General features: G+C 42.2%; 1 non-coding gene across 1 annotated transcript; it reads right to left on the reverse strand.

The window, feature by feature from the left end:
- Positions 1 to 228: 228 nt before the first annotated feature.
- Positions 229 to 335, reverse strand: LOC120266275. The gene has a single exon (XR_005538115.1). It is a non-coding gene; the product is annotated as a small nucleolar RNA R71 (small nucleolar RNA).
- Positions 336 to 20,800: the final 20,465 nt, after the last annotated feature.

A 20,800-nucleotide genomic window follows, 5' to 3' on the forward strand; every position in this document is an offset into this window, starting at 1 on the left:
TTGGCCGATGATGATCCAAACAGTCATATAGAGAGTTTTCTTGAGGTGTGTGATATGCTGAAGATAAACGTGGTGACAGATGATGCCATCAAGTTGCGAGCCTTCCCATTTTCCCTAAATGGGAGAGCGAAGCAGTGGCTACACTCATTACCTAGAGCATCAATTACCACATTGGAGGAGATGGTAGAAGCTTTTCTTACCCGTTATTTCCCTCTCAGAAAATCTGCGAAGCTTAGGAATGAGATCTCATCCTTTGTTCAGTTGGAATTGGAGTCTCTATTTGAGACATGGGAAAGGTTCAAGGATCTCCAGAGAAAGTACCCACAACACGGATTTCCAGAGTGGATGATTGTTCAAACCTTTTACAACGGTTTGAACCCGAGTACAAGGAAATTCTTGGATGCGGCAGCAGGAGATACATTAGGTAGCAAGACCCCCGATGAGGCCCGTCAGTTAATTGAAGAAATGGGGTTAAACAGCTACCAATGGAATGCTAGGGAGAAGAAAAAGGTGGCTGGTCTCCATGAGATAGATGCAGTAACTTCATTGGTGTCTCAAGTGGAAAACTTGAGTAAGAAGTTAGATCTTCTAACTTCAAATAGAGTAGCGGCCGTGATGAATTGCAACGGGTGTGTTGAAGGACATGCTCCCTCTGATTGTCCGATCTCTGTTTGTGATGCATCTTCGGTTGAGAACGTCGATTTTATAGGTAATGGATGAGACCTCAAGGAAACTCATATAGCAATACCTAAAATCTAGGTTGGAAGAATCATCCAAATTTCTCATGGAGCAATTAGGGTCGACCAAAGGCTATGGGGCCAACGGGTTTCCAACCACAACAATAAGACCCGCATGTGGAAAACAGAGTTTCAGGTTTGGAAACCCGAATGAATGCTTTGGAGAAGGCCTTAACTAGATCTGTGTAATCTGCAAATACAAGGTTTGAATCAATTGAGGCCGCACTTCGCAACCACACCGCCTCTCTACATAACCTTGAAAATCATGTGGGGCAAATTGCGAAGTCTCTCTCTGAAAGGCCACATGGAAGCTTGCCGAGCAATACAGAGACCAATCCTAGAGAGCAAGTGAAGATGATCACTTTGAGAAGTGGTCATGAGGTTGAAGGTAAGCTTCCGAATGAGATGCCAAAAGAACACGCACCCTAGGATATAGAGGTAGAAGAGGGAACAAGCAAAGAGAAGGAGGTGGCACCCCCATCTTTCAAGCAAAGAATAACTTATCCCTCTAGATTGAAGAATGACCAAGGGGATGAACAGTACAAGAAGTTCCTGAGTTAGTTCAAGCAACTCCACATCAATATTCCTTTTGTTGAGGCATTGGCCCAAATGCCTAAGTATGTGAAGTTCTTGAAAGACTTGTTGATCAACAAAAGGAAGTTGGATGAGAGTGCTTCGGTGATTCTAGATGCTTCATGCTCGGTGGTGTTGCAAAGGAACATACCGAACAAGAAGAAAGACCCGGAAAGCTTCATCATTCCGTGTAGCATTGGCAATATGGGTGAAGAAATGGCATTGGCGGACTCAGGGGCCAGCATCAATGTCATGCCATACACCTTCTTCCGAAAGTTAGGCTTGGGTGAGCCTAGGCCCACTTGGATGACTTTGCAATTGGTGGACCGAACGGTGAGACATCAAAGGGGTATCATCGAAGATGTACTTGTCAAGGTGGACAAGTATATATTTTCTGTAGACTTTGTGGTGCTAGACGTCGATGAGGATGTGGATATACCCTTGATACTTGGGAGGCCATTCTTACGGATTTCCAAGGTATTGATTGACATGGGCGGCGGAGAGCTAACTTTGAGAGTTGGAGATGACAAGCTCACATACCGCCTTGCTCAAGCCATGCGGCATTCTCTTGATTTTGATGACACTTTATATTTTCTACGCACTACTGATGAGATTATTGATGAATACATGCAGGAAATGTTCAATTTGGATCCGTACGAGGGTTTGTTCGACCAAGAGGAGTATTATGAAGAAGTAATGATGCTTGGTTCGACGGAAGAAGTACCATCTACCCCGGGGATCTTGAAGAAGGTGCTTCGGAAAATGAAGAGGGATATGAGACACCACCGGAAACGCTCCAAGGCTGTTGGAGACGTACGTGAACCAAAGAAGTTGGATGAACCATTGCTAGGTGGCCCCAAGCCCGATAATACACCATCTACCTTCAAGAGATTGTGCTCATCATGCTTCCAAGTCATGGGAAAGAGGGCAACATTCATCTATGAGCCCCCCTGAGGTAAGACAAGGTACGTCAAGCTTAGTGACATTCAACAAGCGCTTTTTGGGAGGCAACCCAAGTGTTTCCCGTTTTTCTTAGTCGAATAATGTAGTGTTTTCCATAAATAAATTGTTAAGTATTGGTGTCTTGATTTTTAGATGCTTGTGCCGTGATTTTATTTTAGGATTTGAGGATTCATCTTGTGTTTTCATGTGGATTTGGCGAAGTTGGGTCGTTTGAGCTTTATTTCATGTTTTTACTGGTAAAACTTGCATAATAGGGCAGGCTCTGAGTGTGTAGACATGTTTAGAAAATTTCTACAGAGCCTACAAATTTTTCTAAGGCATCCAGAGAAAACGCAAGGGCGTGTGGTATTTCCACACGGCCGTGGATTTGCACTCCGAGCTCATCCAGAGAAGGCGTAGGGGCGTACGGCCGCCCCTATGAACGACCATGCAAATATCGCACGCCAGTGGGTAATTTCTGCGTGGGCATGTGATTTCCTGCAGAGTTTGGTAGATTATCCCGAGAGCGCACAGGGGCGTGAACTCGCCAATGTGGGTGACCCTGTGAACATTGCACAGGCGTGGATAATTTTTGCACGCCCGTGCGAATCTTTACACAGGAGCTCTCTCCATCCCGAGAAGGCACAAGGGTGTGCGTTTGCCCCTGTGAATTGGACCTATGAATGTCCATGCCCGTGCGGCATTTCCGAACGGACGTGCAGAACACTTAGGAATTTTCTCGGATGTCTAGAGAAGGCAGAGGGGTGTGCGGCTGCCCTTGTGGGTCAGGTGCACAGGCTTGGGTATTTTCATCACGCCCATGAGAGAGCATTCAGAGTCAGTGGGTGTTTTTCCCGAGAGCTCACAAGGGCGTGCAACTGCCCCTGTGCGGTTCTTTTATAGAGGCGCAGGGGCGTGGGTAATTTACGCACGCCCCTGCGAATGTACAGAGCGCTAAGAGGCGCAATGTCTTTTTAAAGAATAGTCATTCCTCTTCTTGTTCACATCCTACGTTCGTCTGAGAGAACTCTCACATCATTTCCTGACCCCTTAGCGCCGATTTGGAAGGATTTTTACGAGGTTTTCCGGTCGAATCTAAATTCTATCATCTCAACTCATCGGTAAGACTTATTCTTGATTTTCTTCGTCAATTCAAGATTTTCTTCGATGAATCTAGTTAATAATGCTTCATTTTTTCAATTAGAATGATTATTCATGTTTAGAACGGAGTTAGAAGTAATTGTACGTTGTATTTTTGGATTTTTTGAGGCACGGCCGTGCGATTTTCACGCCCTGTGGATCCACACGGGCGTGCGGAAATTCCGCATGACCGTGTGGATTTCTGTAGCATTTCTTAATTAACTTGTTTGATCAATTTTCTTTCAAATTTTGCAGATTATGGCACCTTGGTCGAAGAAGCAAGTCGATAAGTGGTCAGTGAGCCATCTCCGAACCCGAGATATGAGTTTTTACCATTCTTGAGCATCGGAGGAGGTTCGGCGGTTGCCTCAGCCTCGATTTGGCCGGGACCGTAGTCCCACGACGTTAGCACACTCGTGGGAGATTCGAGTTAGTCGAGGCATGGTGACGAGATCGAGGGTATGCTTGCGATTGACAGCTGGGACCATTTACTATCAATCAGAGACCCGGCCATCAGCACACTGACACTCAAGGTGTTAGCCTCGTTCAAGTTTGATTGCTCATACTCCAGTTTCGGCAACATTGTACTATTCAGTTCAGAGCCCTCGGACAGCATCATCGCTTGAGGGTGACTCAGTTTACGATCTTGATGGAGTTATATGATGCAGCTTATACTGAGATAGAGGAGTATGAGTAGCTGCCCACAGATTATCCTAGGAGTTTGACTCCGCAGCGTGCGTAGACCGCATTATGTGGGTAGGGGCAGTATGAGCCTGGGGTTTCGAAGGCCAGTTGCCTTTCTCGCCCTAGCTATAGATACATTCACACTATTCTGAGTAGATCAATGAGTGGGCGAGGCGACAGTACTGGTGTGCTTAGCCGACATGAGCTTTTATATCTATACTCGATGGTGCGGCGTACACCGATACCCTTAGGGCATATCTTGGTAAAGTACATATGACACCAAGGGCAGTATGCCAGACTTGGAGTGATTTTCCTAGGCCCCTATATCACGAGATTAGTCGTTGGTATGTGATTACTTGACGCGATTAGAGGGGCTGAGAAGGTGACTATACCTGCTCCCTTGGGCATGGAGACACTGAGATTGATGGGGATGGTACAAAGAGTTCAGGCATAGGTTTACGCCTTAGTTCTACTGTCTCCAGAGATAGCTATGGACGATGGTGATGAGGCCGGGGCATCTCAGCCTACTCCCGAGCCTCAGCCAGCACCAATCGAGACTGAGGCACCCCCAGTGGCAGAGGATGCGCCCTCTATACGTATGTTTTCACCATCTCGAGCCCATGATCGCTTTGAGAGGCTCGAGAGTGCTTTAGGAGTGATACAGACAGAGGTCATTGAGGCCCGAGCAGAGATTGCCAAGATCAGGGCCACGTGGGCTGCTCAGTCCACAGAGTTCATGACATGTTTCGACGCATTACAGCAGATCTTAGAGTGAAATGTCGCCTCATCATTTGTCTTGCGACCGAGGACTCCTCAGGCCCCGTCAGTATCTCCAGCATCTTCCACATCACCTATACCAGCACCGGTGGACCTATCATCTACTTTCTCACCACCAGCAACAGTAGAGGACCCAGAGTGTGACACTGACATTTGATTTTATTTCCATTTCTTTACTTTTATGCACTCTATTTTCGACTTGTTCACTCAGAAAGGACTCTCCTTTTGAGTTATTTTCATTTTGTTGTCTTGAGTTGTATTCATTGCTCTATCTTTTATATACTCGAGTTGTTTTATTTTTGTTGAGCTTCACTGAACCCTCTCGTGTATGCGTACAGATGGTCTTATCATTTTGGGAATTAAGACTTTGCCATGGGCACGGCCAAGGTGCTTCGGCACTTGGCCGTGTGAGCTTCACAACCCGTTGGAACACTACTCTCAAGGAGTTAGCTTCATCAAACGCGACACTAGGAATAAAGGGAGTATTGTTTTGATTGCTTTTCCCACATATATTCTTGATTGATATACATTATGAGTGAGCTTACATGTGTACATTGGGGATAATTCACAACTTAAGTGTGAAGGGGGGGGGAATTTCATAGTGTACACATCTTTTCTATTATTCTTGATTGATATACATGCCCACATAGCCAATGGCGGTTCAACATTGAATGTTTTCATGCTCTAGTTTTATTTGAATTTCTAGGAATTTTTGCCCGATTTACATTCATTGCACTACTCACTATTTAAACTCTTTTGGAAACTCATGTTCGATGTTAAAGGGACTAGTTATAGTTGTGTCTTGTGTTAAATTCTGAAAAAAAAAATGAAAATGAAAAGAAGGAACAAAATATTTTTCTTATTTATTTTGCATTTTGGATGGAAAGAGCTACCACCTATGAAGTATGAAGCTACTCTCATAAGTCGGATACTAGTTATGCCCTAATGAGAGAAAGAGCAATCTCATAGGATGAGTGAAGGCTACCACTCCGGTAGAAAGAGCTACCACCTCGAAAGTGTGAAAGTCATCTTAGCAGCTGACACGTCCGAATATGCGTGTAAACCGCAACTGCACGGGTGTCGAAGTTATAATTACCCCGGTGAGTGGGTAGTCGAATCCACAGGGAACAGGGCTACTAGTACTAACTTCTTCTCTGCTTTCTAGCCTAATGATAAATGGAAAGGTGTGATGGTGATCTAATGTGCGAAGAAATGAATACTGGAGACGAATATGCAAGGGTGAAATGGAGGGAGATCTCAATCAGTAAAAGTGGTGTATTCGGGTAATGCTCCCCCTAGGATTCAGGTATTAGGTATCGGATAAGCAAAGTGTTTCTATGAAGAGTAAGTTGAGTTGTGGATATCCAAATATAATCGGATCCGGCCTCCCGATCACTGATACTAGTCCCCTACGAGGTCCCGGCAGAGAAATCGCTCAATCTCAACACCTCACACCACATATGACCGCAAAGTACTCTAGGGATTCCAAGATGTGTATCCAATTCCTAAAGATTGATCCAACCCTAATTCCCGGCAAAGGATCCTAACCCCCTACAAGGTCCCGGCGGAGAAATCTCTCAATCTCACGCCTCACACCAAATATGGTTGCATAGAGCTTAGGGAACGGAGATAGAATGCACTAATCGGAGGGGAAAGGGGATGCTCACTATATAATGACTCGCCCTCTCAACCCTCTTCAATCTTGAGATTCGAACCCTAATGGAGACCTCTCTCTCACCAAGGTAACAAATCATGCAAACCAAATAACCAAAAGATAAATAAGGCAAGCAAGCAATAGACAATCAAGATTAAAACTTAATCAAACTCAGATTAAATAGAAACACTAAGCAAATCCACAAAAGATGAGAATCCTAGGGTTCACAAGCCCAAATACCCTCTAGGGTTTTAGCTCTCCATGGAGCAACATATACAACACACCATCAATGAATGAAAGTACATTAAAACCATAGAAATAAACCCCCTTATATATTAACTGATGGCCTTGATGGAGAGCTTCGACGTCTTGAAGGACCCAATCCGTAGCTAGGTTCACCGGTGGCTTCCTTGATGCTATGACGGAGGAGGAATCGATAAAAGTTGGTGACGAAGCACCTCCAAAGCCACAAAGACCTCCTCTCCAAACCCTAGCAGTCTCACTCCTCAAGAGCCGCACAAAAGATGAGAAAGAATAGGGCAAAATGGCTATTTATAGGCCTTAGACCGCGTCTGTCACGTGCCCCCATGTACCCATGTGGATTTTCCACGCGCCCGCATGGGCTACAGGAATTTCCACGCGGGCGCACAGAATTTCCACGCGGGGCGTGAAAAGTAATTTTGCTATAAAACTCTTCTCTTGAGGCCACATGCCCGGGCACACGTCCATGTGGTAGGCTATAAAACTTTTCTTCATCGATGTATCTTTGAGAGGTCTTGCAATCTTCACAAAGAGAAGGAATATGAAGATGTGGCTACCTTTGTGTCCTTCCAACTAGTGAATTGACTTGAATCTTCTTGGAAGTTGGCACACATCTCCACGTTTATGAACTCCTCTCATGTCTTCGTCCTTGAATTGAACAAGAACTCCCAACATTGTGTCTTTATAGCCTATCTTTGCTTCCCTTTTACTCTTCAAGGCATTCACAACCTATATGCATAAAAGAAAACCAAATACACAATATGAGACATAAACCATAGTAAAAATGATGCTCAATGCATGTAACACATATATAAAAATATGCCTACTCAAGCACTTATCAGCGGCCGCTTGGGAAAGGGCTACCTTAGAGAATGTGTGAAGCTACTACCATCTTTGAAATTAGTGTTGCTTTCTTGTTGTAGATAAATAAGTCCCTTATACTTAGAGCTTTGAGGAGTATACTTTGGGTTGACTTGAATGAGTCCACACACTTTCACGATTTCGGGTTTGTTGTCCTTTTTTATTCAAGTTTTTAGCTAGAGCTTCTATTTTTCATGTTTAGTGTTGAAATTTCCCTTACTTGCAGAATGCTCTCTTTGTATACTTTGGTAAGCCTAAGGCCAAGCACTTCCAATATTTCCTTCATCTATGCACAAAATGTTTAATTTTTGCTTGAGGACAAGCAAAAGCTTAAGTGTGGGGGAGTTTGATAAGTGCTTGTGAGATATGAATGCGAAGCATTCTTTCCTTATGTTAAGCATTACCTTTCTCGAGTTTTTACACTAATATGTGTGTTTTTATGTTACTTTTATGCAGGTAGGGTTGTGAGGTTGATTATGAAGGAAAGAAGCCAATGTGGATCATAATGCACTGATTTTGGAGGAAATCTTGCTAAGGTTCAAACGCGAAGACATAGGTCTGGTGTGAGATGCTAGAGTGTGTGCCAACCTCCTCGTATTTGAGTTAGCACAACCATTTGGAGAGACACAAGGGCCGTCATACTCAAGCATTCCGACTTATGCATATAGAACAAGATCTCCACCAACTTTTCCATCATTGAAGAAGTAAAGCGATCCACGACGTGAACGTGTGCCTGTTTGCGTTACCTCGATGAAAGTATGATTCGGGAAGTACTTCAGGCCAGATACTGTAGCAGAGCACTGTAGTAATACTGTAGCAAAGTACTATAGCAGGATTGTTCACAGTCGGCCGAGAAAACTACAGAACAGAGAATCCACACGGGCGTGTCTAAATTCCACATGCCCGTGTGAAAAATCCACAAGGGCGTCCACAGGGGCATATGGATCCCCGATTCAGCCCCGATTTCAGTATTCTTTTCTCCATCTTTTCCATAACTTGAGAGAGGGTTTCAGCTAGGGTTTTGAGAGGTATTGGCTAGGGTTTTGGAGAGGTTCTAAGGCTTCGACATCATCATCTCATGGGAAGAAGGTTAGTAGGGGAGCTAACGTCGGGGCGTATCCTATACCGGACAAAAGGATCTTTGGATGACGAGTAGAGGACTTTCCACAAGACCATCGACACAATTATCGAGGGGGTTTTCTATGGATTCATTACTTTTACATTTTATTTCTTTGATTGTACTTAGCTCCATGGAGAGCTAAACCCCTAGTGGGTACTTGGGTATTTGTGAACCCTATAATGTATTCATTTCTTTGAATCTCTTTATTATGCTTTCAATTAATTGATGTTTATTGTGAGTTTCAACTTTGAATGCTTGATTGTGTAAATACTCTCTTAGTGTGACACAAGGGTTGAGAGTTCTTGTTGGTAACCTTGTGAGTGAGTGACACACCATGAGTGTTAGACAAAGCTAGGTTGGAAAGGGTTGAGAGGGTGAGTCAAGAGGTACCGGAACGTCCATTTTCCCCTCCGAGGTGTTAGATTCTACCTCCGTTCCTCGAGTTCTTTGCGGCCACAATAGAGTGAATGATCCAAGGGATGACCTTCCGCTGGGGCTTAGTTGCGGGTGTAACAGAGTGAAGCGCAGAAGTGATCTTAGTATCTAGGGCTTAATTGTGGTCAGGGACCTTCCACCTGGAGTAAAGGGTTAGGTCTACAATTAGGAAGATATTAATCACTTGGAATCCCTAGAACTTATTGCAATTCTATGCGAGTGTGAGGTTGAGAGGTTATTCAATCTCTCCACCGGGACTTGTATAGAGTTAGGCATAGTTGACCTTAGATTTGGGACTATGTAATTAAGGATTTCCACGACTCACTTGCATTGATTATGAAGCATAATAGAGGGTTCTTGCACTTGAAATGATTGTCCTAGGCGGAGCAATATCCGGGTACCCCATCTTTATTGATTGCCTTATCTTCTCCTTTACTTGTGCTCTCTTACTTGTTGTTTTTACTTTTGAGAATTGAATCATTGTCACACATATCACTATTCATCTTTCACATAGCTAAGAAGCGAATTGAGCATTTTTATTCCCTACAACCTGTGGATACGATACCCGCTCATCCGGGATTATTACTTCAACAAACCCATGCACTTGCGGGATATACGCAAGGTGATCTTATCAGTACTTGTGTGATAAGAATGCAAAGTGTTATTTCCTTATGTTGAGCATTACTTTTAGCAGGTTTAAGCACTAATACATGTGTATTTGTGTTCTTTTGCGCATGTAGGGTTGTGAAGATAAGTATTGAGAAAAGAAGACAAAAGTAGATCATAAACGTATTATTTGGTGGAATCTTGGAAGGAACAAACGCGAAGACACAAGTGGAACTCCAAGATATGTGAATGTATGCCAATCTCCATGAATTCAAGTCACTAAAATGAGTTGGAGGGGCATAAACATAGTTACATTTACGTATCCTGACATGTGCATTGATAAGAAGACCTCCGCCAATAAAGCTTTTGATTAAAGAAGATGTGCTATCTACGGCATAAATGTGTGCCCGTTTATGTTGCGTCGATGAAAAGTGTGGAATTTGTAGTTTTTTGGCTGAGTACAGTAGTAAAAATACTGTTAGCATGTACTATAGTAATTCTCTGTTCACGGTCGCCCTGAAAAACGAGATTTCGAGAAAAATCCACACGGGCGTGTGGAAATTCCACAAGCTCATGGAAAAATCCACAGGGATGTGTGGTGTCCCGATTCTAGCCCTATTTAAGCCACGATTTCGCCCAATTTTTGGGATCTTCTTTTACCCTTTTCTTCAACTTTCATCCATCTTTCGAGAGGCAATCAGCTAGGGTTTAGAAAGGCTTTTGGCACCTCTTTGGAGTGGTTCTAAGGATTTAACACCGCGCTCCACTTGGAAGAAGGTTATTGGGAGAGCTTTGGTCTACACCGATCTTGCGAGGTGTGCCCTAAGCCGGACAAAGGGGAAATTTGGAGAAGACTTGGCTACTCCACAAGACCATCGACACAACTACCGAGGGGGTTTTCTAATGGAACACTTGTTTTTACTTTCGATTTCATTGTTGATTGTATTGTGCTCCATGGAAAGTTAAACCCCCTAGTGTGTACTTGGATTTTGTAAACCCTAGGATGTTTTTGTTTCATTGATCTTTTATTATGCTTTCCTTAATTGATGTTTCAATTGAGTTCCAATTTTGAATGCTTGTTGAATGATTTCTCCCTTAGAGTGACACTAGGGTTGAGAGTACATCTTGGTAACTGTTGTAGATGAGTGACTGACACTACCAAATATGCATGTAAACTGCAAGTGCACTAGTATGTAGAAGTAATAAAATCCCAGGTGAGTGGGTATCGTATCAATAGGGAGTAGGGAGTAAAAAAAACTTAACTTGTTTGTTAACTAAGTGAAATATGAATAGTGATTGGTGTGACCAGATGTAATGCAAACAAAAGTAAAATAGACAAGAGAGAGAGAGAGAGAGAGCAAGTAAAAGAGAGGTAAGGCAATCAATTTAGATGGGGTACTCGGATATTGATCCACCTATGACAATCATTTCAAGAGAAAAACCCCTCTATTATGCTTCCTAACTAATGCATTAATGAGTCATGGAGATCCTTTAATACATGGTCTCAAATCTAATGTCAACCATGCCTAACCCTGTACATGTCCTAGAGGAGAAATTGAACAATCTCTCAACCTTACACTCGTATAGAATTGCAATGAGTTCTAGGGATTCCAAGTGATAAATCCTCTTCCTATATGTAGACCTAACCCTTTGGTTCAGGCGGAAGGTCCCTAGTCACAATTAAGCCCTAGATACTAAAATCACTTCAACGCTTCACTCTATTGCACTCGCAACTAAGCCCCAGCGGAAGGTCATCCTTTAGCCCATTCACTCTACTATGACCGCAAAGAACTTAAGTAATTGGAGGTAGAATAAATCACACCAGAGGAGAAAGGGGACGCTCCGCTACCTCTCGACTCACCCTCTCAACCCTATCCAATCTAGATTTGTCTAACTCTAGTGGTGTGTCACTCACTCACAAGGGTTACCAACAAGAACTCTCAACCCTAGTATTACTCTAAGGGAGTATTCATACAATCAAAGCATTCAAGATTGGAACTTAATAAATGCATCAATTAATGAAAGCATGATAACAAGGTTCAACGAAACAAATACATCCTAGGGTTCACAATCCAAGTACCCACTAGTGGGTTTAGCTCTCCATGGAGCTAATTATAATCAATGAAATCGAATGTAAAAGCAATAAATCCATAGAAAACCCCCTCGATAATCGTGACGATGGTTTTGTGAAGAGTCCTCTACTCGTCCAAAGGTCCCTTTGTCAGGCCTAGGATACACCTCGCAGATCGGTGCCGACGAAAGCTCTCCTACTAACCTTCTTCCAAATAGATACGCAATGTCAGAGCCGTAGAACCTCTCGTAATACCTAGCTTATACCTCTCAAAACCCTAGATACGGCCCTCTCTCAAGTTGGGGAAAAGATGGAGAAAAGAATCCTTAAATCGGGTCTAAAATCGGCCTTAAATGGGGTTGGAATCGGGAATCCACATGCCCATGTGAATATTTCACACGGCCCGTGTGGAATTAACGCATAGGCATGTGGAATTTCCGCATGCCCGTGTGGCTTCTCTAGATAACTCCTTCTTCAGCCGCCCATTAATAGTACCTGCTACAGTATTTTACTACATACTTGCTACATTATCCTGCTACAGTACCGGCCTGAAACACTCCCGAAACCAAGCTTTCATCGAGGTAATGTAAACGGGCACATGTTTACATTGTAGATCGCTTTGCTTCTTCAATGAACGGCCGTGTTGGTGGAGATCTTGTTACACATGCACAAGCCAGAATACTTAGAATGTGACTACCTCTGTGCCCCTCCAAATCATTGTGCTAGCTCGAATATAAGGAGGTTGGCACACATTCTAGCATCTTGAACCCGACTTATGTCTTCAAATTTGAACATTCTCAATATTTCCTCCAAATGGTGCACTCACGATCTACACTGGCTTCTTCCTCTAAGATTCGACTTCACAACCTATATACACGAAAGTAACATAAATACACACATATTAGCGTTAAAACCCAATAAAAGTAATGCTCATCATAAGGAAAGTACACTTTGTATTCTTATCACACAAGCACTTATCAGTGACACACTATGAGGCTTAGACATTGCTTGATTGGAGAGGGTTGAGAGGGTGAGTCGAGGGAGGTAGCGAGGCGTCCCCTTTCCTCTCGGTATGATTTATCCTATCTCTATTTCCACAGAGTTCTTTGCGGTTATAGCAGGTGAAGTTCTAGAGGATGAACTCTGCTGTGAGGCTTCAGATTACATGAGCAACAGAGTGAAGCGTTGAAGTGACTCTTTTGTCTGGAGCTTAAATGTGACAATGAACCTTTCGCCTGGACCAAAGGGTTAGGTCTATATATAGGAAGAGGGTTTATCACTTGGATTCCCTAGAACTCCATGCAAATTTACACAGTGTGAGGTGTTGAGACTGAGCGATTTCTCTGCTAGGACATAGTGTAGAGTTAGTCACGCTTGACCTTAGGTTTGGGACCATGTGCTTAAGGATTTCCATGACTCATTGAGCATTGATTAGGAAGTATAAAATTTTGTCTTGCACTTAATATTAATCATAGTGGAAGCATTGTCTGAGTACCCCACTTCTATCAATTGCCTTACCTCTCACTTACTTGTGCCTCTCATTCTTGTTTCTTTTATCTTTGTTCACATTACATTTTATCGACACTATCATTGTTTACTTTCACATGGTTAAGTACCAATTTAAGTATTTTGACTCTCTACTCTCTGTGGATGTGATACCCCACTCACCTGGGATTTATTACTTGACAAACCCATGCACTTGCGGGTCACACGCAAGAGGCGTTGTCACAAGACACGGATGTGGATCCCTTTAGGGCTAATTGACACCATGATGAATAGTAAAGTGCAGTAATTGTGGATTAATCTTAATGGTCGAAGGGCTACCAACACCCGAATCACTCAATGTGTTAGTACAATAATCCCATCCTTATCTATACATAATGTAGTACAAGTGAGCATCACGCATCTACAAATACAACTCATAAAAGGATTACGAAGGTCTCTATAATTTAATTCAAGGCATGCAAGTGAGACAAATTAAACCACAAACCAATCAAATGCATTAAAACCAAATAAATCATCCAAGATAAAAGATTTCACCACCATGGTTTACCAACATCCGGTGGCCGTGGGGGTTTATGTACCATTAATCAAGGAATACAACAAATGAGCATAAAACAACACAAATAAACCATAACAAGACTCCCTGGAATGATGATGATCGCTTGAGCCCTTGATCTATCCTTGTTAATGTTTGAACTTGAATGATGCTTCCTCTTGAAGTTCCGAAGCCTATGAACCCAAGAAATCGTCTCCAAAATGCTTGATTCCCCGGATACTTCCCTCCTTCGGTGGCCAAAGAACTCCCTTTCTAGCTCTAACTTTACCCTTTTATACCCCCAAAACCATATGGGCCACAAGGAGCTCGATTTGGTTCCATTTGGGGTTCAATCTGTACCTATGCCAGGTCCTTGCAGGTTCCAAGGGGGCCAATTGGCACTTATCTAAGATTTTCTAAATTTTTCTTGTCGTTTCCTTGCGGGTAGTAAGGATACTTGTGGTAGCTACAGTTATTGCTATAGTAAATAATACAAATCATTTCTTTGAGTTCCCCTTGCCTTCTTCATGCTCTACAAAAACAAATAATACAAAATTAAGCATAAAACAGGCATTAACTTTATTAAGTTACATGCTAAGTGTATACAAAAATGTATAAGAATACAAATACAATTAGCCACTCATCAAAATATCCCCACACTTAAGCATTTGCTTGCCCTCAAGCAAACAAACCATGAAAAATAGAAAGGATAATAAGTGACTAAATGTATTACCTCCAGCTTAAATAAATACAAAAATCATAAAGTAATGGAAAATGATATGTGACAAGGTCTCCTTGCGTATATCCCGCAAGTGCACGGGTTTGTCGAAGTAATAATCCCTGGTGAGCGGGGTCGAATCCACAGGGAGTAGGGAGTAAACGCACTTAATTCGATTCTTAGCTATGTGGAGTATCAACAATGATAAGGAGTGTGATAATGATTCAATTCTCAACAATTAAAAGCAACAAGTAAGAGAGCAAAACTAAGGAGGAGGTAAGGCAATCGATAAAGATGGGGTACTCGGATGATGCTTCACCTAGGATAATCGCTTCAAGTGCAAGAACTCTCTATTATGCTTCCTAATCAATGCAATGGTGAGTCATGGAAATCCTTACATACATAGTCCCAAATCTAAGGTCAACTATGCCTAACTCTATTTATGTCCCAGAGGAGAGATTAAATAACCTCTTAACCTCGCACTCGAATAGAGTTGCAAGGAGCTCTAGGGATTCCAAGTGATAAATCGCTTCCTAATTATAGACCTAACCCTTTGGTCAAGGCGGAAGGTCCCTAGCCACAATTAAGCCCTAGATACTAAGATCCCCTCAACGCTTCACTCTATTGCACGCGCAACTAGGCCCCACCGTAGGTTCATCCCTTAGACCATTCACTCTATTATGGCCGCAAAGAACTCAAGGAACGGAGGTAGAATCTATCACGTCGGAGGGGAAAGGGGATGCTCCTGTACCTCTCGACTCACCCTCTCAACCCTCTCCAACCTAGCTTTGTCTAACGCTCGTGGTGTGTCACTCACTCACAAGGTTACCAACAAGAACTCTCAACCCTAGTGTCACTCTAGGGGAAATGTTCATACAATCAAGCATTCAATGTTGGAACTCACAATAAACATCAAATTATTGAAAGCATAATAAAGAAGTTCAATGAAACGAATACATCCTAGGGTTCACAATCACCCAAGTACCCACTAGGGGTTTAGCTCTCCATGGAGCTAAGTATAATCAAACAAATCGAATGTAAAAGCAATAAATCCATAAAGAAACCCCCTCGTTGGTCATGTCGATGGTCTTGTGGAGAGTCCTCTACTTGTCGGAAGGGATCCTTTGTCCGGTCTAGGATACACCTCGCCGGATCGATGCCGACGAAAGCTCTCCCAATAACCTTCTTCCAAATGACGCACGATGTCAGAGCTATAGAACCTCTCCAAAACCCTAGCCAATACCCCTCAAAACCCTAGCCGAAGCCCTCTCTCAAGTTTGGGAAAAGATGGAGAAAAGAATACCAAAAATCGGGGCTGAATCGGCTTTAAATAGGGTTGGAATCGAGGCGACTCAAGGGCGTGGATGCTACCGCGCCCGTCTGGGAATTTCCACGCAGGCGTGGATAATTTCCCTGCGCCCGTGTGGATTCTCTGTTTCTCGATCGGCTATGAGCGGTCTTTGCTACAATACTTTGCTACGATTGCTGCCTACTGATCTTCGGCTGAATAACTTCCCAATTCCATACTTTCATCGAGGGAGTAGCATAAGCGGACTGCGTTCACGTCGTGAATCACTTGCTTCTTCAATGATATATATGTTGGTGGATCTCTTGTTCTTATATGCATAAGTCGGAATGCTCGAGTGTGACTGCCTTTGTGCCCCTCTAAATGGATGTCTCAACTCGAATACGAGGTGGTTGGCACACACTCTAGCATCTCGCACCTATCCTATGTCTTCGCGTTTGAACCTTAGCAAGATCTCCTCCAAAATAGGTGCATTATGATCCACATTGGCCTATTTCCTTCATACTTGGCCTCACAACCCTACCTGCATAAAAGTAACATAAAAACACACATATTAATGTAAAACCTGAGAAAAGTAATGCTCAACATAAGGAATGAACGCTTCGTATTCATATCGCACAAGCACTTATCAATATGAAAATGTTGATTTGAAAAATCAAGCAACATGAAGAAGATCTTGACTCACCTCTAACATGTTTGTGTTGTGTGTGTGAGGCTCCTATCTCACTTGCCCCTATCTGAGTTAGACTAATGACTCCAATAAGTATAGCTCTATATGCTAATCACTCCACATAAAATGATTTCTGAATCTTAAACATAATAAGTTCCATTTCAATGGACCAACAAGATCCTTCTAACTCTTTAAATTATAGTCCTATCACTCAAAACAAGTCGTAGGAAGTCTTTAAGATCAAAGGGGTTTTTTTGTGGACTAACATATAGACTGTCACTACCTTTTTGACGGGTGTCTATGCTATTTAGGCACAAGAATACCCAACTACTAGATCGGTTACAAGTCTACATGAAAGCATTCATGCCTAAGGGGTTGTTGGCATGAGAAACACTCTAGTTTAGGAGCCTGAACCCCAGGTTACTTAACCCTTATTAGTAGTGGAACACTATTTTATCTTATTTCTAGTTCAACCCTAAATCATGTCTTTTACACTGTTTTATGTGCTACACACTAGGACTATAACTCAAAAAGACTTAGAATTTCTTAAAGATCTATTGAAAGATAGAACTTAATACTCTAAGGCAAGGCATCAAAGTAGTGAGTTAGCATACAAGAAAATTAAAGTAGTCATGCTACCTTTTTATAGAAGCATTAATATGAGGTTTAGTGCACAAGACAAAACTAGAGGTAAAATAGGATTCAAGAAAGCATAATAAAATACAACTCACATCAATCATTAATCCAGGCTAAAAGAATCTCACAAGAATGATCAAAGCATCATAGGTAACACTAGCATGTATAACATTGACTTAACATATAAAAGCCATCCCCACACCTAGTGTTGTACATTATCCTCAATGTACATTAAGCATCCAGAATAAGGTTCAATAGAACAATTAAACAATAGGGGAAAGTGAAAATGAACTTCCACAGTTCATCTTTTGTAATTGGTGAGTGATGACCAAGACATAGGGTGCGTAGAGTATTATACATGTTGGGTCTGGTCTCCAAATGAGAGTGGCAGAGAGTTCATCCAATTCCCTGAAAGCCCTACGAGGCAAAAAGGGATCATCATCATTCCTAAAAAAATTTTTAAAGAGAGAACATGAAGTAAACACGGAAACAAAACAAAAGAAATATGATCCATGCTAATCCTAGTCTTAGATCTCAGGTTTCTCATCACCTTGATGCTCATGCTGCAAGTGTTGTGCCAAATGGTTTGGTATTCAATAACCCGTATCTTGTCCTATGTCATGTATGCTCAAGCCATTGTTCTCCGGGTGGTATAAAATCACTTCATGGATGCTTGGATATTAACTACTTGGTCTTCGGCATTGCTACAATCAATAAAACACCCAATCAAGCTGAAATAAACTCAAGATAACTCATTAAAGAATGAATGAAAGCCTTAAAAGAACAAAATGGGCCAAATGGGTCCCTTGCGGGCTGCAAGGAGCCCGCAAGCCCAAAAATAAATTTGCAAGAACTTCCCCCAAATTTGGCTAGTAAAACCTTTTTACATAAAATCAAGAAAAAATGATATCACAACATTCTTTCATCAAAATCCAAGCTAAAAAGAAAAGAAAACCAAATAAAATCACCCATCATGCAAATTAAGTAAAAACCCAAAAGTTATTGTCTTCCAAAAGTGTTACCAATGAAAAACTTGTGAAAAAGATGGTGGAACTTGAAACAAACCAATAGATTGAAGCCACAAGGTGAAGAGGAAGAGATTTGAGGTCAAAATCTAAAAAAAAAAATGAGGAGAAAAAGGTCAAAAAATAAGAGAGGAAGAACAATGGAGAAATAAAGTGATGAGTTCATTTTATATCACATTTTGCATACCTAGAAAGAACTCCTTCGCTTGTCTTATAGCACATTTTGTCTATTAATGATGCTATTCTAGGTTTGTTTGCCAATGTTGAAAGTTTTTGGGTCTTATAAACACATGGAGGGACAAAACCAATAATGAAGACAACTCTTCTAAGTGTCCAATGCAAGCAAGGGCATGCCATCTCCCCATGGTTTCCTGTGTATTTGACTCTCCTGGTTGTTAGCGAGAGCACAAGCAAAGCACGAGGGTGCTTTTTTCCTTGTGATTACTTCGGGAAAAGAATATCCTATACTTTCAGGGGAAGCACGGTCTGCGTGCTCCTTTCATGGGTGTGCTCAAGCTAAGCATGATCGTGATCCTCCCGTGATTTCCTCTGGATGACACTTAGCCTTTTCCACTCAGAAATTTCAAAAAGAGCATGGTCTAAGCAAGACCGTCTTTAGACCGTGTCGAGCCAGAAAAGTCCTTTTTAATGCTAAGATTTAGGGTTTCTTGATGTCTCTTATTCAGGAGTATTCTTCTCTAGTGGAGGAACCTTCAAAGAAATGATGATCAGCCACCACCACTCAATCTATGAAGGCCGAGGGTGGCTTAGAGACGCCAGAGGAGTGTACTTGCCCATTCTTTGGAGCTCTTGAAGTACATTTAAGGAGATTTTGTAAAAAGGGGAAGTCTAGATGTCATTCTTCCTTATGCTTATCATTCTCTCTTATTTGTAAGAATTTTATGAGGGGCTAACTGATAAGTGCTTATGTGTTAAGAATCCGAAGTATTCTTTCCTTACGATGAGTATGACTTTTATCAAGTTTAAGAACTAATACATGTGTATTTATGTTCTTTTGCGCATGTAAGGTTGTGAAGCTAAGTATTAAGAAAAGAAGCCAAAAGTAAATCATGAACGCAGTATTTGGTAGAATCTTGGAAGCAGCAAACGTGAAAACACAAGTGGGACTCTAAGATACATGAATGTGTGCCAACCTCCATGTATTCAAACCATTACAATGAGTTAGAGGGTAACCAAGACAGTCACATTTGCGTATCCGTACTTGTGTAATAATAGCAAGATCTTCACCAATGAACCCGTTTATTGAAGAAGTGACGCGATCTATGGCATAAAGGTGTGCCCGTTTCTGTTACGCTAATGAAAAGTGTTGTTTTTTACATGGTACTGTATCAGGTTATTGTAGCAAATCACTGTAGCAGGTTACTGTTCACAACAGGCAAAATATCAGATTTTCAGAGAACCCACACGCCCGTGTAGAAATTCCCCATGCCCGTGTGGAAATTCCATAGGGGCGTGTGGAACATCCACATGCCCTTGTGGATGCCCGATTCGAGCCCTTTAAAGGCCGCGATTCAACCCTAATTTCAGCATCTTCTTTTTCCTCTTTCTCCAACTTTTGAGAAGCTTACGGCTAGGGTTTAGAGGGGTTTTGGCAAGGCTTTTGGAGTCGTTCTATGGCTTCAGCAGCGCGCTCCACTTGGAAGAAGGTTATTGGGGGAGCTTTCGTCGGTATCGATTGGGCGAGGTATGCCCTAGGCCGGACAAGGGAACCTTTGAATAAGACGAGGCTACTCCACAAGACCATCGACATGAATACTAAGGGGGTTTCCCTATGGATTACTTGTTTTTACATTCGATTTCATTGTTGGTTGTAACTAGCTCCATGGAGAGCTAAACCCTAGTGGGTACTTGGATTTGTGAACCCTAGGATGTATTTGTTTCATTAATCTTCTATTATGTTTTCCTTATTTGATATCTTTAATTGAGTTTCAATCTTGAATGCTTGTTGCAAGATTTCTCGCTTAGAGTGACACTAGGGTTGAGAGTCTACATTGGTAACCTTTGTCTGTGAGTAACACACCATGAGGGTTAGACATTGCACGATTGGAGAGGGTTGAGAGGGTGAGTCGAGAGGTAGCAGAGCATCCTCTTTCCCCTTCGATGTGATTTATCCTACCTCCACGTTCCAAGAGTTTTTTGCGGTCATAGTAGAGTGAATGGGCTAAGGGATAACCTCCGTTGGGCCTTAGTTGCACAGGTAACGGAGTGAAGCGTTGAAGTGACTTTAGCACCTAGGGCTTCATTGTGACTAGGGGTCTTTCTCATGGACCAAAGGATTAGATCTATATATTGGAATAGGGCTTATCACTTGGAATCCCTAGAGTATCTTGCAACTCTACATGGTGTGAGGTGTTGAGATTGATTGATTTCTTCGCCGGGACATAATTTGGAGTTAGTCATGGTTGACCTTAGGTTTGGGACCATGTGTTTAAGGATTTCCATGACTCATTAAGCGTCAATTAAGAGATATAATAGTTGATTTTTGCATTTGAACCAATTATCCTAGGTGGAACAATATCAGAGTA

The sequence above is a fragment of the Dioscorea cayenensis genome, chromosome 7 (assembly GCF_009730915.1).
Source record: "Dioscorea cayenensis subsp. rotundata cultivar TDr96_F1 chromosome 7, TDr96_F1_v2_PseudoChromosome.rev07_lg8_w22 25.fasta, whole genome shotgun sequence".
Taxonomy (NCBI): domain Eukaryota; kingdom Viridiplantae; phylum Streptophyta; class Magnoliopsida; order Dioscoreales; family Dioscoreaceae; genus Dioscorea; species Dioscorea cayenensis.